Below are 24,243 nucleotides of genomic sequence, written 5' to 3' on the forward strand. Positions count from 1 at the left end.
AACCTAATAAAGCTCCACGTGCACGCCACACATACTCCACTACCCTAGTAGGCGCTTCCTGCGTGTAGGGCACGCCTGACCTATTAAGGGGAACCCTACAATTGTGCACCCGATAGCGTAGGTCGAAAAATTCGCATATCAGCGTTAGCAACTTCCTACTACGGGTAGCTGCAAAGATGGACATTTTTGTTGATTTAAATGTAATTAAATATCACTTTGAACCAGCGTTAAGTTCTCCATGAATCCATACATGGACCTTAAAATGTGCAGTGCAATTGTGTCGCTGTAGAGCATGAACTGGAAGTTATTCACAACAGTTTATCTCATACATTTACCACATGGAATCTAATAACCCCAGTAAAACTCGTTACACCTTAGTTACACATGAATTCCTGGCGAAAAATTGCATGAAGAATCGCTTCTAAAAGGAACAGAAACGAGATACAAAGCATTAATAATAGCATTAAACAACGAAGCGACGTATTGAATCACAAACTATAAAATTAATTTTAAGCCACACTCATGTCTCGTATGTTACCCATCGTATAAAAATGAGTCATCTGCCTCCGTTGATATCGGGCGTGAAATACAAACCATTAATTTTTTTGTGGAGCATCACTCATCAACAGTAACGGATTTTATATTCTCCAAAGCGAGAGCTATGGCTGACACTTCCGACATCTTGCGAGGGAACACAACGTTACAGCGGCAGCCCCTGCTGGTTGCCAGAAAGTGGGTACTGGGGAGGCCTGACGCATGGTGCTTTCAAAGGCAGACAATCTGCCAAGAAATCTGTTGTCATTCGACGGAAATGTTGTCACCGCTGGGTCAGAAACTGAAACACGTTGCAGCTGTGCATCCATTACGCTCATGGCTTCAGTATTCAGGCAAATAGTGCTATGAAAGTTTTCTCAACAAGTTGTCTCGTCCGTCAGTCTTCTTCAGACCGCCCCAGCCTACTCATATCCTCTCTGACCTGATCAGTCCATCGAAGTCGTGGTCTTACTCGTGGTCTTTTGCCTCTGATATCTTCCTCCACTACCTGCCTGACGATCTGGTCTTCTCGATGCATTACGTGTCCTTAACACTTCAGTCTTCTTCGCTTGATCACTGCCACGATGTTCGTCGACTTGTATAGCTCCTGCAACTCGCAGTTCTTTCTTTTCCTTCAATCATCTCCATCCTTATCTGGCCCAAAAATCTGTCTGAGAATGGCATTCTCAAATGTCAGGATTTTATTTTCCATCTTTTGGGTGATGGTCCAAGTCTCTGTTCCATGTAAGACTACACGTTGTATAATTGTCTTGTAGATCTTGGTCTTTGCTTGTATTCGTGCCGTAATTTCCTGGTCTATCTCGTTCCTTTCTTTGAGTATACCCCAAAGATATTTAGTCTTTTACCCTTTCAAAGACTTCGTCCTCCACCTTCAGAGGTCTGTCATCATTTTATGTGCTAGCTACGAGGTATTTTGTCATATTCATATTCAACTTCAGGCCTGCTTTCATTGCCTCTTTCGTTGATGTTCTTGTCATCTGAACCAGGTCTTGCTCTTTCTTTGCTAGGCCAGACTGTCGATCTTTCTTCCCAGCTGTTTTCCTGTCTCTAGGCTTGCTACTTCTCTCACGGCTCTCTTCAGTACCAAGTTAAACAGAAGAGGGAGAGGCAGTCTCCTTGTCGCACTCCAGTATTCACCTTGAACTTCTTTGATATGTTTCCATTTACTTTCACCATGCATGTTGTTCCTGGGTGCATGTCTGTGTCGGTTTTATGCATTTTCTGGGAACTTGAGCTCTTTCGAGTTTTTGCCATATTGCTTGTCTATTCATAGTATCATATACTTTTTGGAAGTCCATAAAAAGGCAGTGAACATTTTTGCGGAATTCCCAGCTCTTTGCTAGCACTTGCCGTATTGTATGTAAATGGTCTACAGTTGACTTTCCCTTTCTGAAACCTGTTTGTTGAAATACCAGTAGCCAGCCGTTGTGGACGAGCGGTTCTAGGCGCTACAATCTGGAACTGCGCGACCCCTACGGTCGCAGGTTCGAATCCTGCCTCGGGCATGGATGTGTGTGATGTCCTTAGGTTGGTTAGGTTTAAGTAGTTCTAAGTCTAGGGGACTGATGACCTCAGATTTTAAGGCCCTCAGTGCTTAGAGCCATTTGAACCATTTTTTGAAAGCGTGCAATCACACTGCCAATATAAGACTCGTAAATGAAATCTGGAGAGGGAAATGAACGCGACCAACATGTTATTTCCTAAACATTCTGTGTGTGGAGAGTGTTATCGGTCCATTACTTTTCACAATATATGTACAATGAAGAGCCAAAGAAACTGGTACACCTGCCTAATATCGTGTAGGGCCCCAGCGAGCACGCAGAAGTGCCGCAACACGACGTGGCATGGACACGACCAACGTCTGAAGTAGTGCTGGAGGCAATTGACTCCATGAATCCTGCAGGGCTGTCCATAAATCCGTAAGAGTACAAGGGGGTGGAAATCTCTTCTGAACAGCATCCCAGATATGCTCAATAATGCTCATGTCTGGGGAGTTTGGTGATCAGCGGAAGCGGTTAAGCTCAGAAGAGTGCTCCTGGAGCCACTCTGGACGGGTGGGGTGCAAATTGTCCTGCTGGAATTGCAAAATCCGTCAAAATGCACAATGGACATGATGGATTCAGGTGCTCAGACAGGATGCTTACGTACGTGTCACTTGTCAGAGTCGTGTCTAGACGTATCAGGGGTCCCATATTACACCAACTGCAAACGCCCCACCAGGTTGAACAGTCCCCTGCTGACATTCAAGGTCCATGGATTCATGAGGTTGCCTCCATTCCCGTACACGTCCACCCACTCGATACTATTTGAAACGAGACTCGTCCGGCCAGGCAACATATTTCCAGCCATCAACAGTGGAATGTCGGTGTTGACGGGCCCAGGCGAGGCATAAAGCTTTGTGTCGTGCTCCGAAAGCCCATATCGGTGATGTCTCGTTGAATGCTTCGCACACTGACACTTGTTGATGGCCTAGCATTGAAATCAGCAGTAAATTGCGGAAGGGTTGCTGTTCTGACACGCTGAACGATTGTCTTCAGTCGTCGTTGGTCCCGTTCTTGCAGGATCCTTCTCCGGCCGCAGCGATTTCGGAGATTCTATATTTTACCAGACTTTACGCGGATGATGCTGTTGTATACAGAGAAGTCGTAACGCTAGAAAATTGTGGCGAAATGCAGGAATAAATACAGAGGCTCGGCGTTTGATGGAAGGAGTGGCAAATGACCCTGAATATAAACAAATGTACCGTATCGCGAATACGTGGACAGAAAGTCTGCTTTATTATACGACTGCAAAACGGCAGAACAATCACTAGAAGCAGTGCATTCCACAAAATATCTATGAGTATGCGCAGGAAACGATCTGAAGTGGAAAGACTCCATATAATAAATTGCGAGTAAGGCGGATGCTAGACTGATAGTCAGTGGAAGAATCCTCAACAAAAATCAGTCCATTGAGAGGCACCCTCATGCCTTGCTCATACTGTGGCATCAAGCAGTCAGGCCTGCAAGATGAGTGGTCCGCCAAGCGAGTGGATTTATTCTTATTTATCGAGTAACATCAATGACTGATTATGGGCCCTAGTACTCACAATTAAGCTACAAATTATTCTCCTGTTTGAATATTACGCAACGGAAACGGATAACGCAAACCTGACTATTAGTAATTTACGCAACTCTGATTGTTCACTACGAACTGGCAATACTACATATTCTTTCTTACCCAACGGTTTTGATCAACACGTGGCCATCGCACTGAATATGAATGGCCCACACATTATAAATTCTGGATATCATGACTACACACTATTCGAAGAACAAGGCCACCAATCTTTTTCTTTTCACTATCTTTTTTATTCCGATAAATTCTATTATGATTCAAAGATAACCTAAACACACCATTACATTTAATACAACAATTACAAATGAGAAACTCCGTCCAGTGGGAATGGCTTTACATTAGTGATTCTCTATCTTATGGTCTCGTAATTATCTAACGCTACAGTGCACTTTCTGGATAGGATGGTGGATCTTTTGCTATATCTCACACTTCGACTCTCACACCCAACAGCACAAAAATTTACTCCAGACCGAGCGGTACAAAAAGGAACATGCATAACCCACTGCCTCTGAACCTATCTTGCTACTCTCCCATTCAAACCACACGTACTTAAATTACATGAAATACATCACACTGGGAACATAGAATACAACACAAAGAATAGTCACAACGTTAGAATCACATCACTTCAATTAGTATTCATTCCAGTTTCACACGACACTGCCCCACTTCGTAACTTTTCTTTCCTACTACGAACTCTGGAGGATATATGCACGTCTTCCTGTGCATTTCAAGCCAAGTGGCGTTGCTGGATAGACGGCTGACTCACCTTGCTTCTCTCTCAGAGTATTAGAGTTTGAAACATAACACGGAAACATAACACGCAAAGGTAATATTAAGATCATATTCGTCACACACGCGAGTCCTCAACTGATACCATGGACGAGTACTTCTGTTTATCCTTTGTCTCATACACAGATTGAGACTCACACGGTACTCACCACGTGGAAGTACTCGTCTCTAATTTCAAGTCCCGCACACCCCATTTCTTAAATATTTCCAACTTATAGTACACACGCCAGTAATTCAGCTTAACTTTAGCACTCGCAAGTATTTCAACTTATTGCTACACGTGGTTTCATTGTGACCGTTGGTCACTTCCGAAGATTACTACGATCCCCTTAATATTACCTGCCTGTCATTTAATACTCCCCCCAAAAGTTCCCGAAATAGAGAAATAATTATTCCAAACTACTCTTAAGTATTTCACATGCATACCATGTCACCACTCATTTGTCTTTACGGAGCACACCTAAGACAGGTCTTACCAACACAAGATCCAGCGGCAGAGTGCTGCAACATGGCCGTTCTTCAGGTCATCTCGCACCTCGGCCGAGGTGGGGGAGCACCTTGCTACCGTATTGGTCAGCCACATTTCAGGCGCTCAAAGCTCCGGTAAATTTCATCTCTTTGGTCCCACCAAAGGTGGCCAAAGAACCGTCTCAAAGATGATCATATATGGCACATTCACTGTCTGCAGTTAGCAGACGACCATACATTCATTCACTTCGCAGATCTCACCAGATTGGATATAGGGATTTATTTTGTGGGAGTGCACAGGTGATCAATTAAATAAATAAATTGTCCTTCTTTCTTACACTCGTATCCGCCTTCGATGTATTAAGTGAAATTGAGTTATTATTACAAAAAATATGTTGTTTTGACAAGAATAACGAAGAATGTTGTACCTATTTTCAATGTCGGACGGTACTGTACCCTTTCACCATCAACAAAGGAAGTGGCTTACAAAACACCCACTCGACCAGTATCTGAAAATTGCTCCTAGGCCTGGGATCCGTGCGAGATAGGATTTATAGAGGAAAGAGAGAAGATGCAAAGAAGAGCAGCACGTTTTTTTACAGGTTCATTTAGTTAGCGCGAAGGCGTCACGGAGCTGCCCAGCCAATTCAAATGGCAGGCGCTGTAAAAGAGACTTTCTGTATGACGGTGTGGCCAACAGTTAAAGTTCCGAGACTGTACCACCCTAGAAGAGGCAGCCTATACATTACTTCTGTTCCGGCGTAACCACAAGCGCCGGCACGAAATGAAGAAAGCAAGAGCAGAGAGGACTGTGAGACGACGTCAGCCAATAGTTCGCTGACTGGGACCGCCGACACCACGACAGGAGCGGCCTCTGTAAGAAGAGAATATAAGCGCCGCTTCTGCCAGCCTCGGCCGTACAGTAGAAGACGGACACTAGCATGCCCGGATTAGAAGAGAGCACTAGAAGAGCAGTTTCTATACCCATTACTTGCATGGACATTCTACATAGCGAAAGGCATTGATTACTTGCATGTCGCCAATAGCTTGCGACACGACGTTGTAAACCAATGTTAAGTATTGAAAATCTACTTTATTGTAAAATCATTCATGTGATTTGCTTGAATTGTTGTATAGCTATCTGAGAAAGCAGCATCCTTTAGACACTCTAGAAGAGACGAATGGGTAGGAACCCACAACTTCCTCCTAATCATATCATGCGAAAATATCAAGAAGACAAAATGAAATTTATTCGCGCCCATATAGAGAATTATGAGTAACCGTTGTTACCGCGAACAACATGCGATCGGAACAGGAAAAGGAGGAGGTGACAATGGTACAAAAGTACCCTACGCCACACCATAAGTTGGTTTGCGAGTTGTGTATGTAGAAGTGATAGGTTCCACGGTGAAAATACTCGCTTTAGACGCCATCGCAGAAAAGAGTGCTATTACCCTCATGTAGGGCACGTCCGGAAGGGTTCGACCATTTATTTTCTTCAGCATAAAATTTGTGTCTTTTTCAAGTTTTTTCACTACTCTCAGCATGTTCTTATAGAGTTCCGTATTAACATAGATACAATATACAACTGAGGTACTTCCATTTAAAATTCAAGAGATAAGATGAAATGAAAATATACATGAGTGGTGCATCTCAACCTTGGCTGTATGGATGAGGCGGTCCACTGTACGGGGACAGATGGACCATATAGAAATGGCAATACGTTGTAAGTTAACGAGCTTGCGCTGTCATTTAAATATATGGCCGAAAGAGTCAGCCTAGAGGAATTGTGAAACGAACTCTGTCGTCCAAGACCACGTGCCACAAAGGGCGCAGATTCACCACGAGATGGGGAAATTCGCAGGTGTCTATTGTCTATTGAGGCTTAAGCACTGTAGTGTGCGAGTGAGACAGACGAGAACCTACGTCATAGGGAAACCCAGTAGAATCTTTTGGTGGCCAAGGAGACGTAGCAATCTTAAATATGGCGGACCTAAGATCAGCCATAAAGGGAAACATTTATTAAAATTATTTAATTCTGTAGTAGTGAAGGGAATGAAGCCACAGTAATTATAATCAACTATCCTCCAAAAAATTTCAAGGTGACCCCAGTAAAACTTGAATATTGATCATATCTATAATAGTTCAGGATTTACTGTTAAGGTGAAATCCACAACTTTTCTAACGAAAACTTGAATGCTAAAGTGTGAACGCTTTAGCCGGTCTTAACGATCAACGTTTCATATAGAAGTGCATCATTAAAATGATAAACGTTGTAAATACCAATTCTGTAACTTTGTTTGTTTAAAAGATATTGTTGGTGTTGTGGTCTTCAGTCCTGAGACTGGTTTGATGCAGCTCTCCATGCTACTCTATCCTGTGCAAGCCTCTTCATCTCCCAGTACCTACTGCAGCCTATATCCTTCTGAAACTGCTTAGTGTATTCATCTCTTGCTCTCCCTCTACGATTTTTACCCTCCACGCTTCCCTCCAGTACTAAATTGGTGATCCCTTGATGCCTCAGAACATGTCCTACCAACCGATCCCTTCTTCTAGTCAAGTTGTGCCACAAACTCCTCCCCAATTCTACTCAGTACCTCCTCATTAGTTATGTGATCTACCCATCTAATATTCAGCATTCTTCCGTAGCACCACATTTCGAAAGCTTCTACTCTCTTCTTGTCTAAACTATTTATCGTCCATGTTTCACTTCCATACATAGCTACACTCCATACAAATATTTTCAGAAACGACTTCCTGACACTTAAATCTATACTCGATGTTAACAAATTTTTCTTATTCAGAAACGCTTTCCTTGCCCTTGCCAGTCTACATTTTATATCCTCTCTACTTCGACCATCATCAGTTATTTTGCTCCCCAAATAGCAAAACTCCTTTACTACTTTAAGTGTCTCATTTCCTAATCTAATTCCCTCAGCATCACCCGACTTAATTCGACTACATTCCATTAGCTTCGTTTTGCTTTTGCTGATGTTCATTTTATATCCTTCTTTCAAGACACTGTCCATTCCGTTCAACTGCTCTTCCAACTCCTTTGCTGTCTCTGATAGAATTACAATGCCATCGGCGAACATCAAAGTTTTTATTTCTTCTCCATGGATTTTAATACCTACTCCGAATTTTTCTTCCGTTTCCTTTACTGCTTGCTCAATATACAGATTGAATAGCATCGGGGATAGGCTACAACCCTGTCTCAATCCCTTCCCAACCACTGCTTCCCTTCCATGTCCCTCGACTCTTATAACTGCCATCTGGTTTCTATACAAATTGTAAATAGCCTGCCGGCCGCGGTGGTCTCACGGTTGTAGGCGCGCAGTCCGGAACCGTGCGACTGCTACGGTCGCAGATTCGAATCCTGCCTCGGGCATGGATGTGTGTGATGTCCTTAGGTTAGTTAGGTTTAAGTAGTTCTAAGTTCTAGGCGACTAATGACCACAGCAGTTGAGTCCCATAGTGCACAGAGCCAGCCATGTAAATAGCCTTTCGCTCCCTGTATTTTACCCCTGCCACCTTCAGAATTTGAAAGAGAGTATTCCAGTCAACATTGTCAAAAGCTTTCTCTAAATCTACAATTGCTAGAAACGTAGGTTTGCCTTTCCTTAATCTTTCTTCTAAGATAAGTCGTAGGATCAGTATTGCCTCACGGGTTCCAACATTTCTACGGAATCCAAACTGATCTTCCCCCGAGGTCGGCTTCTACCAGTTTTTCCATTCGTCTGTAAATAATTCGCGTTAGTATTTTGCAGCTGTGACTTATTAAACCGATAGTTCGGTAATTTTCAAATCTGTCAACACCTACTTTCTTTGGGATTGGAATTGTTATATTCTTCTTGAAGTCTGAGCGAATTTCGCCTGTCTCATACATCTTGCTCACCAGATGGTATAGTTTTGTCGGGACTGGCTCTCCCAAGGCTGTCAGTAGTTCTAATGGAATGTTGTCTACTCCCGGGGCTTTGTTTCGACTTAGGTCTGTCAGTTGTCTGTCAAACTCTTCACGCAGTATCATATCTCCCATTTCATCTTCATATACCTCGTCTTCCATTTCCATAATACTATCCTCAAGAACATCGCCCCTGTATAGACCTTCTATATACTCCTTCCACCTTTCTGCTTTCCCTTCTTTGTTTGGAACTGAGTTTCCATTTGAGCTTTTGATATTCATACAAGTGGTTCTCTTTTCTCCAAAGGTCTCTTTAATTTTCCTGTAGGCAGTATCCAACTTACCCCTCATGAGATAAGCCTCTACATCCTTACATTCGTCCTCTAGCCATCCCTGCTTAGCCATTTTCACTTCCTGTCGATCTCATTTTTGAGACGTTTGTATTCCTTTTTTAAAAGATGTAGTAAATTTAAATTATCAGGATTTTCATTTAAGCATCAGATCATCATTTCCTCCACACGAAACACATTGAACGATGACAGCATGACACCTTATTGAATCATTAGGCAATAAAATATCTGTTTTAAAGTTTAGTGCATAAAAGTTACTTTTGTTCTTTATTTATTTATCAGAAAGCACACTGGTGCAAGGCTACTGGCCGTGGCATTCAAAGCTAAGAAGGAAATTGTATTGGTTTTATGTAAAAGAATTTGACGTTTATTATGTAATGGATATTATTTTTACTTTATTTAGAACGTGAAAGTGGTCAAGATTTGATTATTTAAATATGTTGAAATGTAAAATAATGTATCATAAGCTGTAGCCAATCAGATGGACGATTTCAGGAGAGGGAACTGCCCTAGTCATTTGAGGGAGGGTATTCGGAGCGCGGGAAACGCGGCAGGGAACGGGCAGAAGGACAGTGCTGTGGTGCCGACGCCAAAGCGGACAGTTCGGCTGGAGACAGTTCGGATTGAGACGCGAAAGCGCGCAGTCGCCGCTAGGAGGTGAAACGACTTAGAAAACTTCGCGTTGCGTGGTATAACGGGACTTAGTCTACGAGTGGTGAGCAGCCGCGCGCTTGATGTGAGCTCTTAACTTTTCGTGTAAATATCGAGGTGGAGTATTGGACTTGTGTTTCTCGAGGAGATCGTGAAAGATGAACTGTGTCAAATTGATATGCGCTCGAGAGTAACAGTAATTCAAAATACGACCACTATCGCTATTAGTTTTCTTTATGAATAAACATAATTCTAACCAAATCGCAACTGTGTGGCCTACATCGTTTGTGGGTCGTTAATTTAGCTCCGGATATTATTATTACCGTTATTATATGTTGTATTAACTTTGTATTTCGCAAACTTGCCATCAGCCAGACAATTTAACTAAAGGGTCAGAAGTGGCTAATTTAGGGCGTGTAATGCGACACGTGCGGTTCTATCGACGAAGAGGACCCACACGTGAGCCTGTACATCATTGGGATGTTAGCTCGCAACGTGAAGAAAAGGGTTAATTAATATTTCATATTTTTGTTTGGAATATATTGTAATGGATAAATAATTATACTGCTAAATATTTTGGTCCAAAAAGTTTATCGGTTTATAATAAATCTTGATTAAACATTGGATTTATAATGAGCTGTTTGCTTTTTTCAACCATTACCCTGTCTTTCTCTCATCACAGCAATTACACATATTGTCAAATGTTGACCATCGCGAACAGGCAATACAATAATGCAATCGCAACGTTTATTAGTTTTGTGATAGGTTTCACCATTGCCAATACATTCATCCTCATCTGATTCGTCAAAGTTATTCTTACTGAACTTCTGCAGTCTGCTTTTTGCTTCACTAGTATTTCCTTTGGTGTACCTTTTTTGTGCCTTTTTTCTGTTTCCTTTGTTTTCCTACCCCTCTTTTTGTTTCAGTTTCAGTATTTTCAGCTTAGTTTGGTTCTTTAGATACAGTTGATGCCTTCCTCTTAAGATTCATGCTTTTATCAATAGAAAGGATAGGTGATTTTTCTTCCAAAGTTTTGTCTGTGATGGCTTAGAAATCATCAGTTTTGAGGTGGTAATCTTAAAAATTTCGGGTTTAGTGTGACTGGTGACCGAAGGTGCGTCAGTGAAGGGAGTCGGCTTGTGCAGATTACTCCGCTCTTTTGGTGTGTGTGTCCGCAGCTCGTGGACTAGTGGCCGCCGGCGCGGTAGCTCGGATAGCTGCCCTCTGTCATGAAAAAAAGGAACAAAAAAATGAACTGAGAGAACGAATGAACGATGAAATTGAACAGGTGTCATGGGACATCTGCCCTGAACAAATGCAGCGAACAATAACAAACAAAATAAGATCAGAAAAAAAGTGGCTAGCGTTGCTGCCTCTGGAACACGGGGTCCCGTGTTCGATTCGCGGCCGGGTTGGGGATTTTCTCTGCCCGGGGACTGGGTATTTGTGTTGTCTTCATCATTTCATCATCACCATCATCATCATTATTCGCGACAGTGGCTCGAGTAGACTGTGTAAGAACTGGGACTTTGTACGGGCGCTGATGACCGCGCAGTTGAGCGCCCCACGAACCAGACATCATCATCTTCTGGTATGTTTGGGATCAGTTGGTCTTTTGATGAACTTCGATGTTGTTGGTTGTCCTGTGTACAAGGTTCTGCTATTCCACCTATTGATTCGTTGACAAAGAATATCTTCCGACAAATAAGTATAGGCAGATACTGTCGCAATTTTCAGTGGGATTAGTGCACATCCCTTGCAGGTCAGTTTAATTGTGCTCCAGATCTCTCAAATGAAAACATTGGACGCCTATATGTTCGTCAAGCTCACAGCAAAAGAAAATTATTGCAAACTAAGCCTTAATACTAAAATTATGTAAATACGCGATAAAAATACTTGGCCTCGCAGAATAGAGAATGTGATTTTTCTCCAGAACTAACACGAAAATGACAGCAACACTTATGCACCACGTTTGTCCACAAAACAACTCGCTTGCAAATAGCGGGAACTGCTCTCCAGCGACCCATTTGCGAAATATGGTACTGGTCCGTCTCACTCAGTGGTCCAGCTCTCCCGGTCTTACTCTACATCATTCAGGTTTTTGTGATCTGCATTGCACACACTCATTGCCGAAATTTGAAATTTAGCAACATTTAGTGATTCGGGCTCGCTTCTTAAGAACTACTTGAAACTGCTCGATATCGAATTACTGATTTACAGGGAATGAGACAAGGACACATTTTGTGTACATCTAAGCGACAGAAAAACTTCGGAAATTAAAATTATCTAAAACGATGTCCCTTAGCCTCGACTTCCTATCTCTTTTAAATCTTTCTGCTTAACTGCGCCTGTCTAGAAAACCGACAGGAAACAGTTATGTATAAAACATGACCTAAATGCTCGAGCCGTAGCAACGCTTCCTCGCTTCGTTAATGCAGGAAGTTATAGCTTAATTTCAGCCTGGCCTTGTTCGTATTTCACCTCAACGTCCTCCAGCCTTAATTTAATAACGAAGACACAATTTACATTCTCCAGAATGTGTAGTGATTACAATATAAAAAGGTCTCTCTTGCAATAACGTGTGAATTTTGAAGAGGTCGCTTCATTCACCACTACTGTAATTAGATGACGAACTTGATGGTCACAGCCCTTATGTTTGACACGTTGATTACCGTAACTGGATCAGCTCGCAGTTTACATAAATTTCTCACTTTACGGTTTAACGTAGGCGCCCAGTATTCCTACTTTTCCCATAAAAAAGGTCAAGTTTCTCAGTGTAAGCAAGTGGGGCGACGCTGGTCAGGACGTTATTTTTTTGAGCCTTTTGGTTCCCCTGCTAAACAGTTTTTTCAAAGAGTTTACAAAACACTATTTAATTTGTTAACATTTATTACAAAATCATTGGAAGTCTTTTTCTGAACCTTGTGGCCACAGGGGGCTGGTCTACTGCGTCAGTTATCATGACAACGACACAGTGTAAGTGTCCACCTGAGTTTTAAGGATGAGGTAACAATGAAAATGTTTATATGAGTGGTGTTAATTTTTTTGAAAACTATAACTGTGTGTTTTGTTTGTTTCTTAGGTTTCATGAAGTTTACAGAAGCTAACAGGCAGCCGAAGGGATCTTCACCCTCGCCCGGGATGTTGACGTCGTTGAACGTAAACTTCAGAGAGCTGACGGGCGCGAGCAAGAAGAAGAAGACGCCGAACGTTTACCTTACCGTATTCTACGGACTGTAAGACGCACTTTTTTCTTCGAAAACTTGTCTACAAAATTTGGGTGCGTCTTATACTTGAAATTGCTATAAAAATGTCCAGTGTTTGATTTAAAATTGCCGCTAGTGTTAAAAGTGGCCACATATTCGTTGCCGCAGGAAATCTATCTCTATCTGGCAACATTGGATTCAACTGGCAGCAGCTGAGAAGCAGCTAGAAGTGACGGACATGGGTTGTGGGTTTCGCAATCTCGCTAACACTGTCTCCCTCCCGCACCGCCATCACAAACACAAACACTGTCTACCTTATAATGCGTCATTGCAGTCTGCGGTGCCAGTGAAATTGAAATGAAAGTGAGTTTTGTTATAGGTAACAGCACAATATTTTTCTTAGTAGCTCGTTTCGTAATGGAAAAAAATAAAAGGTATTCGTATGATGCTGCCTGTAAATTGAAATTAATAGCATATGAAGAAGAACATGGAAACAGAGCAACTGAGTGGCATTTCGGCCCTCCATCAACAGAAAAAACCATACACAATTGCCGGACTAGTAAAGAAGAACTGAGAAAAAGATGGAGACTAAACTTATAAATAGGGAACTGAATTCAAAATGGCCAAAACTAGAAGATGACGCATTGGAATGGATTCAAGGACACCGTCAAAATCGCACTGGAATTAATACAAAAATGATTCAAATACCCGCTTGTAAGCTAGCGCTACAGTGGAACGTAGCAGACTTTAAGTGTGGAGTTGGCTGGTGCTACAGGTTTATGAAGTGCCAAGGACTTTGCTTGTGAACCAAAACCAAAATATCTCAGAAAATGCCACAAGAGTATCAAGAGAAAATATTATCTATCCATCCCTTTATTATTCAACATCTAAAGAAAACCAGTATAGAACTAAGACAAATAGCGAATATGGTCGAAACTTCTCTGACGTTTGATGTGCCGGTTCAAGTCACTGTTGCCAAGAAGGTGCTAAAACTGTATCTATAAAAACAAATAAAAACGAATAAATTTATTACACTGTTGTCCTTTCCTGTTGTGCTGACGCTACTAATCTTAATCCAGTGATCATTTTCAAGCGCAAAACAATGCTAAAAGCTTGTGAAATACCACCAGGTGATATTGTTGTCGTACATGTCGGTTGGGCGAGACTCTATGGAGTAACAGAGTGTGGGAGAGAAGGAAAGGTGCTTTATTGAAGAGGAGAGACAGGGAAATGTACAGCTTGCTGTTATTCCGGGAGAACTTACTTCACAACTGCAACCTCTTGATGCCTCGGCAAATAAATCTTTTAAAGTGTATGTGAGACAGGAACGGAACAAATGGATGATGGATGAAACCCAATACGAATTCACGCTAAAGTGAGTTTTGAAATCGCCTATAATCAAGCAAGTGTGTCAGTGGATAAAACAGTCGTGGTCGAGAGTGAGAGAAGGCATTATTGTTAAAAGGACATTATTGTTAAAGGTTTCAAGAAGTGTGGCATAAGTAACGCTCTCGATGGCTTTGGAGACCATCTTATATATGAAGGGGACAACAAAGACGACGAAAAGGAAGAAGAATAAGATAGTTGAGATCGCGATTTTCAGGGATTTTAAAGGTCAGTTCGGTCTTGCAAACTAAGAATTTTAGAGTCGGACTTTGCGCCCTAATAATAAAAATGGTGAAAATTTTACTTTTTTGAAAAGTTGATTGAGAACTAAGATTCGTCTTGTAGTCCATAGCGTCTTATAATCCGTAAAATATGGTATATGTTGCGGCCTACGTTGTAAAAACATGTAAATGTGTTTCAGGACGAAAAATTAGATTATGTAAGTTCAGATCTATGAGCGCCACGCTTGCTAACAGATGTACATCTAAGTACTTCCGAGACAGTGCCCTCTTTATGTTCATCTACATCTACATTTATACTCCGCAATCCACCCAACGGTGTGTGGCGGAGGCAAACTACGTGCCACTGTCTTTACCTCCCTTTCCTGTTCAACTCGCGTTTAGTTCGCGGGAAGAACGACTGCCGGAAAGCCTCCGTGCGGGCTCGAATCTCTCTAATTTTACATTTGTGATCTCCTCGGGAGGTATAAGTAGGGGGACGCAATATATTCGATACCTCATCCAGAAACGCACCCTCTCGAAACCTGGACAGCAAGCTACACCGCGATGCAGAGCGCCTCTCTTGCAAAGTCTGCCACTTGAGTTTGCTAACATCTCCGTAACGCTATCACGCTTACCAAATAACTCTGTGTTGTTATGGAATAAAATGTTTTGTCTCTTCAGAGAACATGATAAAAGTCATTATGGAATTAAATACCTTGTTAGATAATAAATCCATTTATATATCCAGGATTGTGTCTGAAAATCATGAATACGTGTGACTTTTCTAATTGAATGGAAATTCAAATTTATTACAAAATCAAAGGGAAGTGATATTTAATCTCCGACTTCATGATATTACGCAAGAGTGATACAGACTGTGAATTCTTAAATATTTTCGAAACATAGGGACCTAATAGAGCATATCTATTAAAAATGATTGGTTTTCTTAGTCAGGAGGTGGCTAAACTGATCACAAATTAAGCAAAGTAATTTACTACAACTAAGATTTTTTCAGTACGCCAGCCACAGGTACTTGCACCCGCTGATCTTGGTGTTAACAGCGGTCATTGGTCGGCATAGCAACCGTAATAAACTGAGAGAGACAATATTTGACTCAACTCAAGTAATTATTGGGAGATAAGTATTACCTAAAGGCTTCCATCAAATTAGGCGACAATGGTTCACCCGATCAGAATGTGTTTGTGATACATGCTCTAAAGTGGTATGGAAGTGGTTTGTCATGCACAGAAAATTAACAAGATGGGTCTCCCTGACGAGATAGCAATAATCTTCGAAAACGATATCTTTACATTCTTGTGGCTGGTATTCCTAATACCTTTATAAAATTTGCAACTGCTGCACTAAAGTACAATTTAAGATATTGTGATTCATTTTTATTAACTACTAGCTCAGCACACAGCGTTTCCCGAGTATGTATTTATCCCAATCTTCTATTAATCCATCTCTTTCTTCCCCCTCTCTCTGTCAATCTCCTCCTGCACCTCTGTCCGTGCATCTCCCCTGGACTCTCCCCATCTGCTTCTCCCTCCTCTGTCCATTTCCTCCTCCTCCTCCTGCCCTGTCCCTCTACTCCTCTCTCCATTCTCTGAGTATCTCCTCCTCTCCTCTCTCTCTGTAAGTCTCCAGCTCTTCCTTTTCACTGTTCATTTCTTTCTCTGCTGTCTCTGTCACCTCCCTTTCTTTCCTTTCTGTGTCCACCCCCTCTTCCCCCCTGTGTCCATCTCCTCCTTTCCCATCACTGTCTGTCCATCTCCCCCTTCCCGTTCTCTCTCAACGTTACCATGCTCACCCCAATAGGAGACTGGTGGTTCTTACCCACACAGTACTCCTCTCCAGAACGTAATTAATATGTGTATCAAATTTGGTTGAAATCTGTCTGTAGGTTTAGGACGAGTTTTTTATCCGTATCCTTGCCCACGTATGCACATTTAAAATATGTTTCTCATACGTTTAATTTATATCGATCGGATTCGTGCACATACTTCACCTGTATTTCTAACGAATTACGCACTGCAATTTCATTTTCACGCAGCTTAATGTTTGTGACGTAGTATCTCCTGACCTATCTTCTGTACAGTGAGATAATGATAAACTTACATCCGCTGCAATATGTGGCAACGTTTGAGAAATTTGTTGTGAATAGAGTTAGTAGTAAAGAAGTGATAAATTAAAGCGTCATTCGTGATGCTGCAGTTTTCCACGCATCTCAGTATTTCACGTCCTACCTTCTGAACTATGTGTTATGCAATCATATAGTTTTGTAGGTGCACTTAACAGCAAATGTAGATACTGTTCCTGGAAAGTGTCGCGAATAGAGTTCGCAGTAAAGAGGTAATAAATTAAAACCTCTTGCTTCATGCGGCAGTTTTACTACACGGACTGCAAAAATATAGTAAGTCGTAAACTTTATTTTCTTTCATCATTTTGTGGGGACTGAAAGAGAGAAAATATTTCCTAAAGGTTTGAAATTACATATAAAGTGGGTTGCAAGTCATTAAGTGTTCTCATTCTCAAATACTGTATCACTGAAGTATGCATAACGACGCATCGAGGGCTTAAGTGCTTTTTTCAACGCCACCTCCACCTCTTTGATGGGTAGGTAGTTCTTACCCCCATAGCGGTTCTTTCCAGACAGTAAGTGATATATATACCAAGTTTCGTTGAAATCGGTCGTGTGGTTTAGAAGGAGGTGTGAAACATACATTCAGACACACACACACACACACACACACACACACACACATACACCTAAGCCCCATATACACTTTTGTAATATGGATGGATGCTAATGTCACACTTAAGTGCAGTTTAATATATACTGTAAAAATTCTCAATATAATTAAATGTTTATAGAATGTGTATGGGTGTGAAACTTGAATACCACAGAAATGAGTTAGTAGAAGCCTCTGAAATGTGGCATTACAGGACATTGTAGACCAAACTGATAGATGGAGTGAAGAATGAAGAGATACTGCAACGAATCGACGAACAAAGAAGTCTTATAAAGAAACAAAGAGACAGACTCACAGGACACGTATTGCCACTTGAGTCATTTTCATTGTCGAAGGAATGATAGAAGAAGTGTCACAGAAGCAAGAATGGACGTAAAGAAGATCATCGATGATATGGGATTCATCAGCTACGCCGAAACGAAGGAGATAGCAAGCAAGCTACAGGAATGGGCAACTGCGTCAAACCAAGGTAATGACTGACGAGCGAAACAACAACACTTTCAAACACGACTTTCCGCAAGTTAACAACTTCCCGAGGTCTATACGGACCACAGGTCATAAAATTTTTGTCTAGTAGTAGGACAGACTGAGACTACTGTCCTGCGTCTCTTGCCTCCACTGGGAGGAATCACTGTCCAGTGGGTTAGCTAGAAAGACGCGCTGGCTATCATTTTGTGGTGACAAGTCTACTTTGCTTTCTTTCGAGTTTAGGTGAAATGTAGCTAAGAAAAATGATCGATTAAAAATAACTAATCTAGTTCAAATGGCTCTGAGCACTGTGGGACTTAACATCTGAGGTCATCAGTCCCCTGGAACTTAGAACTACTTAAACCTATTTAACCTACGGACATCACACACATCCATGCCCGAGGCAGGATTCGATGCTGCGACCGTAGCAGTGGCGCGGTTCCGGACTGCAGCGCCTAGAACCGCTCAGCCACCGCCATCGGCAACAAATCCACTAATCCTGTGGGTGAATCGAGTCGTATAGGTCACAGGCATTACGATGTATACTTTACGACGTGCGTCATTTGTTGCTCGTTGTCTGTGTTAACCACCTGTAGACACAGGAATCCGCGACAACCAATATCGACAGAGCCGTTTGTTTAATTAGCCCGCCGTTAACAACTTCTACGTTACCGAGTAAGTTCTTGTTCGTATGTTACAAATCTATTGCTTTTAGGACCATGACTATTAGATTCTGGTAATGAATGTAAGTCAATCATCTACGCATTGTGTCCTAACAACTGTAACTGTGTAAAAGTACAAAGAAGCATTATTCAAGGAAAAATTGCGGAAGCAATGAAACAACCCTAAGGCAAACATAGTTCTTAACAAGACTTCCCAGTACCGGCATGTATTGTTCAAAACGGTCTCTCTTACAGATAATTATTCAAAATTTGGTGAGACGACACTTTATTTGTCTTGTACTATGTAAAATCTCAGGCGATTGGTATTAAAATACGTCAGCTTCATCGATCCCAGCAAACACCTAAACGCGAAATTCGAGTGGGTTATCGAAACATAGCTCCAGCGGAGGTATATCATTATCATCTCTAGTGATATATCACTTGATGATATAGGACATCTGTGACCAGATCATCATTGTCAAAAATTTTACCAAAAAGCTAGTAACCAACATTACATGCAAACTGTTTCGGCGTCTCATTTTCTGTGCAGGTTGAGCCGCGCTGGCTCCAGCTTATGCGTTGGTTTAAACCTTGACTGTTACTCTGCGTTTGGTTTCCCGCAGTTATTGCGGTTATGCCGTAGTTCTGTGGTTCTTCCTCTTTCTACGTGTATCGATATTCGCACCTTGTACTGCCTTTGGTCTGTCGCTTATAGTTTCCGGCTAACCGGTGTGCGGCAGTCGGTCGGTTGGTTTGGATCAGCCAGGGAAATCTCCACGCTGCGCATTGGGCTGGGCCCGCTGGCGGTCTCTACGCAGTGTCCGAGTGTGTGGGAGCTGTTCCAATTCCTACGAGGCTCGTGGCTCACCGACCCAGCACATCAAAGTTGAGTGGTGATTTAATTACCGAAGCCATTCTGTTCACATTGTGCTGTTGGTTTTCATGGTTGGCTATTGGGGGTATTCCCGTAAGCAACAGCGAGTGTTGGAATTCGGGAAAGTTTGGCCACCATCTGGTGGAGTTTAACTGTATTTTGCTTATTTGAAGTCCAAGTGCACCATCGGAATTTTCTGCCTTGTGGTCGTTAGAGTCCCGGTTATCTGCCCTGGCTGCTGACGTAAAATTCAGGCAGTGTCCTTTCCTCACCGTGTTGTTGCTGTCCAACATGTGTGTGTAGTTTTCATAGTTTGTGCATACTTGGTTGTGGGCGGTTACGCCTTTTACGTTTTGGCTTTGGAGTTCCTTGTGTACTGATCGGGTAGAAAGCAAGTCGTCTTGGCAGTGGTTCCATTGAGTGTCTCTTGGTTGGGTTGCCAGCGGATCGCATATAGTTGAGCCGACTACCTGTCTCCCCTAAGCGAGCGTTAATATTTCAAGTGCAGATCGGCTCCCGGAAACGTCTGAGCTCCGCTGGCTGTACTGCCTTTTCTTATTGGTATTTGATTGTGTATTTTAATGGCTCCTAGCCGATGGTTTGAATATGTATGCTTTTAGTTGGGTTTTAAATAATGGGTCTTCAGCCGTTTTAAAATTGAAAGTTCCTTACTTGTCAACTCTTGCATTGTTTGGGCATTCAGCCTCATTTAAAATATTTTTTTATAGAGCTTTGGGCCTTCTGCCTTTTGAAAATTCATTGTAGTTGTGTTTTCAAACATCGGTTTTCAGCCGTCTTAAAATTAAAATTCCGTACTTGTTAAGTCTTAGATTGTTTGGGCCTTCAGCCTCATTTAAAATATTTTTTTCTGGATAAAGCTTTGGGCCTTCTGCCTATTGAAACTTTATTGTGGTTGTGTTTTTCAATCATGGGCCTTCAGCCATCTTAAAATTTAAATTCCTTACTTGTTAAATCTTAGATTGTTTGGGCCTTCAGCCTCATTTTAAAAAAAATTATTTAAGGATAAAGCCTTGGACTTTCTGCCTTGTAAATATTTATTGTAGTTGTGTTTTGAATCATGGGCCTTTAACCGTTTTAAAAATGAAAGAGGTTGTGCCCTTAAGCTATAAGATTGCGTGACATATTCAGCTGATAGTTAAGCTCGGAAATTTGCGCTTGTAATGTTTGGGCAACTAAATAAAGTGATATGTGTTCGAGTGTAACTGACAGCCTTTCATTTTTGGCCCTTGCCCACAATTTCAGCTACCTGTTCTGTCCTGCGGATTTAACCAGGCATTTCACAGCTCTACAAACTATTATTTATATATCCACAAGGACATGTTTGAAGACGGAGAGCCGGTAACAAGAAGATGTAGTTGTCTCCGAGCAGACTTTCAAGAACTGCAATTAATCAGTAACCAATCAGTGGAGATCATGAGACTATTTAGAACATTGGATTTCGTCCAGGATCATACGTTATGAGACTTCATTGTGAGGGTGGGGTAGTTAGATGGAGAGGGAGTGGTGGTGTTTCTACGACAATCTGCAACTCTTGTTCATCACAAGCATGAAGAGGGAACTGTCGTCTGGTGACGACATTAATTTGTCTACAAAAAGATGTAATCACAAGGCATATGCTTGCCATTAATTGGAATGTAATGGGGCCTCTGTGGAGTGAGGGGTTACAAGGGAGCATTTGCTCTTCATATGGTTGAGCATTTCTTGCACTGTCAGAAATTAGGTCCGCTTTATATTGCGGCTGACAACGACTGTTGTTCAAAAGGTCCATGAGAAACGTGCGAAGATTATTAGCAAATTCTGTTACTGTTTCATTTGCTGAAATCACGCAGGTCGTCTTTCACTGCCATGATAATTATCTTAGAATTTTTATTTTCTGCGGGTTATTGTTTTATAATAGATGAGATTGTTGCCATTTCTGTCCTTTCACATGTTTAGTGGATTCAATAGTAACAGTGTATTTTTACTATTTATGGTTATTAATGCAAAGTCCACTTTAAATGTGAGAATGGCTTTTAGGTAAGCAAATTGTAATCGTTTGCCAGTTCCTTCACTAGTGGTCACAGCTGAAACGCATCTGAAAAATAATTACTGACTTCGTGCCAGTCCACTTCCCAGAGAATTTCTAGATCATGTGGTATGCAGCTACTATGAGGTTTAATTGCAAACGTCTGTAGGGAAATGAGGCTGCACCTCCACTTTGCTTAGCAGTCGTTACGACAGGCTCAAGGTTCAAGACATGGCGGCTGCAGGAGAACGTAAATTTCATCTGTCGCGGTTAATAGAAGTTGCTCGTTAGCATGCCCTCGTCAGGACAGTCTCTCATTCGGGAGCAGCAGTGCTCCCGGAGACGCCTGCGGGGCTCATTTCTAGCGGGCAGGCTGCTACTTGCTGTCCGCCTCTTAAATAAACAACCCGGCCGTCCGTGACGTCTTCATACCTCAGCGCACATAATCACCTGTCCGGTGTCCGGCACTCGCTCCTGAGAACAAGTGAACGCTTTCCGCGGCACGCGTGAAATATAACCACAACGGGGGCACCTCGGCAGTAATTATTCCACAGTGGGAAATCAGAGAAGACCGCCGAAATTGCGCCGTGATGTGTTTCACCCTGCGATGATGTGAATCGAGGTGGACTGTAAAGTGTCCATGTGTGTTGTTATCTCGTGACTAATGTTCACTTCTTAAGTGACGCATGCGTGATGACAGCTTTCAGTAGGTATGGCCACCGGTGAAGGAGTGGCGTCATTAATTCTTGGCTAATTGCCGTGCCCCGCGCATTAACCCTCTGTTCTCAGGAGGCTACTCAGTACGTTCTCTCGATGAGGGCCCGAAACGGACGTGTTAGGGTACACAAACAGCAGAGCTACATTTCTCAGGCGGGTGGTGAGTAATGGTTGGCAGGCTGCATCCCTAGTGATGTGTCAATAATTTCTTCGTGAAATTCATTAAATAACGAAACGGGAAGGGGTGTCCTGTCACAGCATTTCGCACCGTCGTGGCCCCGGCTTGACACACTCGCAGCAAAAGTCGCTGTATTCCTAAAGGACGAATCCTTCCAGTCTTTGAGGCATAACACACCTTTTATCATCAGGCGACACAAGAGGGCAGTCTAACTGTTTTTGGCAGGGTCGAAAAGAGTTATGAGTCAAGGGGCATGAAAGGGAAGCAGTGGTTAAGGGTGTGAGACAGGGTCGTAGCCTATCTCCGTTGTCATTCAATCTGTATATTGAGCAAGCAGTAAAGGAAACAAAAGGAAAAATTTGGAGTCGGAATTAAAATCCATGCAGAAGAAATAAAAACTTTGAGGTTTGTTGCCGACATTGTAATTCTGTCAGAGCCAGCAAAGGATCTGGAAGAGTAGCTGAACGGAATGGACATTGTCTTGAAAGAAGGATATAAGATGAACATCAACAAAAGCAAAATGAGGATAATGGAATGTAGTCGAATTAAATCAGGTGATGCTGAGGGAATTAGATTAGGAATTGGGCCACTTAAAGTAGTAAATGAGTTTTATTATTTGGGGAGCAAAATAACTGATGACTGACAAACAAAGTAGGGAGGATATAAAATGTAGATTGGCTATGGCAAAGAGTTTCTGAAGAAGAGAAATATAACAGCGAGTATAGATTTAAATGTCAGGAAGTCTTTTCTGAAAATATTTGAATGGAGTGTAGCCATGTATGGAAGTGAAATATAGACGACAACTAGCTTAGACAAGAAGAGAATAGAAGCTTTCGAAATGTGGTGCTGCAGAAGAATGCTGAAGATTAGATGGGTAGATCAAGTAACTAATGAGGAGGTACTGAATGGAATTGGGGAGAAGAGGAATTTGCGGCACAACTTGACTAGAAGAAGGTATTGGATGGTAGAACACATTCTGAGGCATCAAGGGATCACCAGTTTAGTATTTGAGGGGTGTGTGGAGGGTAAGAATCATAGAGGGAGACCAAGGAACTAATACACTAAGCAGATTCAGAAGGATGTAGGTTGCATGGAGATAAAGAGGCCTGCACAGGATAGAGTAGCATGGAGAGCTCCATCAAACCAGTCTCTGGACTGAAGACCACAACAACAACAACAACGCCACTCGAGATGACCGCCAAGATCAAAAAGTCTCAGCGCGAGCGCCCCTTCTGCTTCACTCGGAGTCTTGCACCAGAATGTTTGTTGTACATCTCATGTCGGTCTCACTTAATCTCTCCTAGGAAAAACTCATAGCTTATGAAACAAGTTGATCTGTTAAAGTCTTTCAATTAACTGGCCAACTGGTCTCATTTATTGGTTCTTAGGCTATCCTGGAAGGGAAATGATGAGAACAGTTATCACAAATGACAAACAATTGCACATGTTCGATGAATAACCCATTACAGCATTCCATTTTCTCTGAAGTTAAGATGAATTTCTGTGAAGCAATGGTTAAGCAGCTGTAATCGTTTCACCAACTCTTTTTTTTCCGAATGTGCGGAATCTGGCTGCGGGGAGATGTCTTCTTCTTTTCGACCCTGCCGAAAACAGTTAGACTGCCCTCTTGTGTCGCCTGATGATAAAAGGTGTGGGAGTAGAGACCGTCGGCTTCTGAAGCTGCCTCCACTCTACCATGGCGGGCGTTAAATTTCGTAAGCGTGGCACAGCCAGATAGGACACTAGGCGAATTGGCAAGCCTAGCGATTGCCACTTAGTTTTACTTCCTTCATTCAAACAGCTTCTTTTCTTCAGCTCATGAGTGGACGACAGATCCGTGATTGCTTATCCATTACCAAGCAGATGAAATTTCACTTCACGCCTGCGTAACTAAGATTTCTGCAGAACAGGGGGTCAA

The sequence above is a fragment of the Schistocerca americana genome, chromosome 3, assembly GCF_021461395.2.
Source record: "Schistocerca americana isolate TAMUIC-IGC-003095 chromosome 3, iqSchAmer2.1, whole genome shotgun sequence".
NCBI lineage: Eukaryota > Metazoa > Arthropoda > Insecta > Orthoptera > Acrididae > Schistocerca > Schistocerca americana.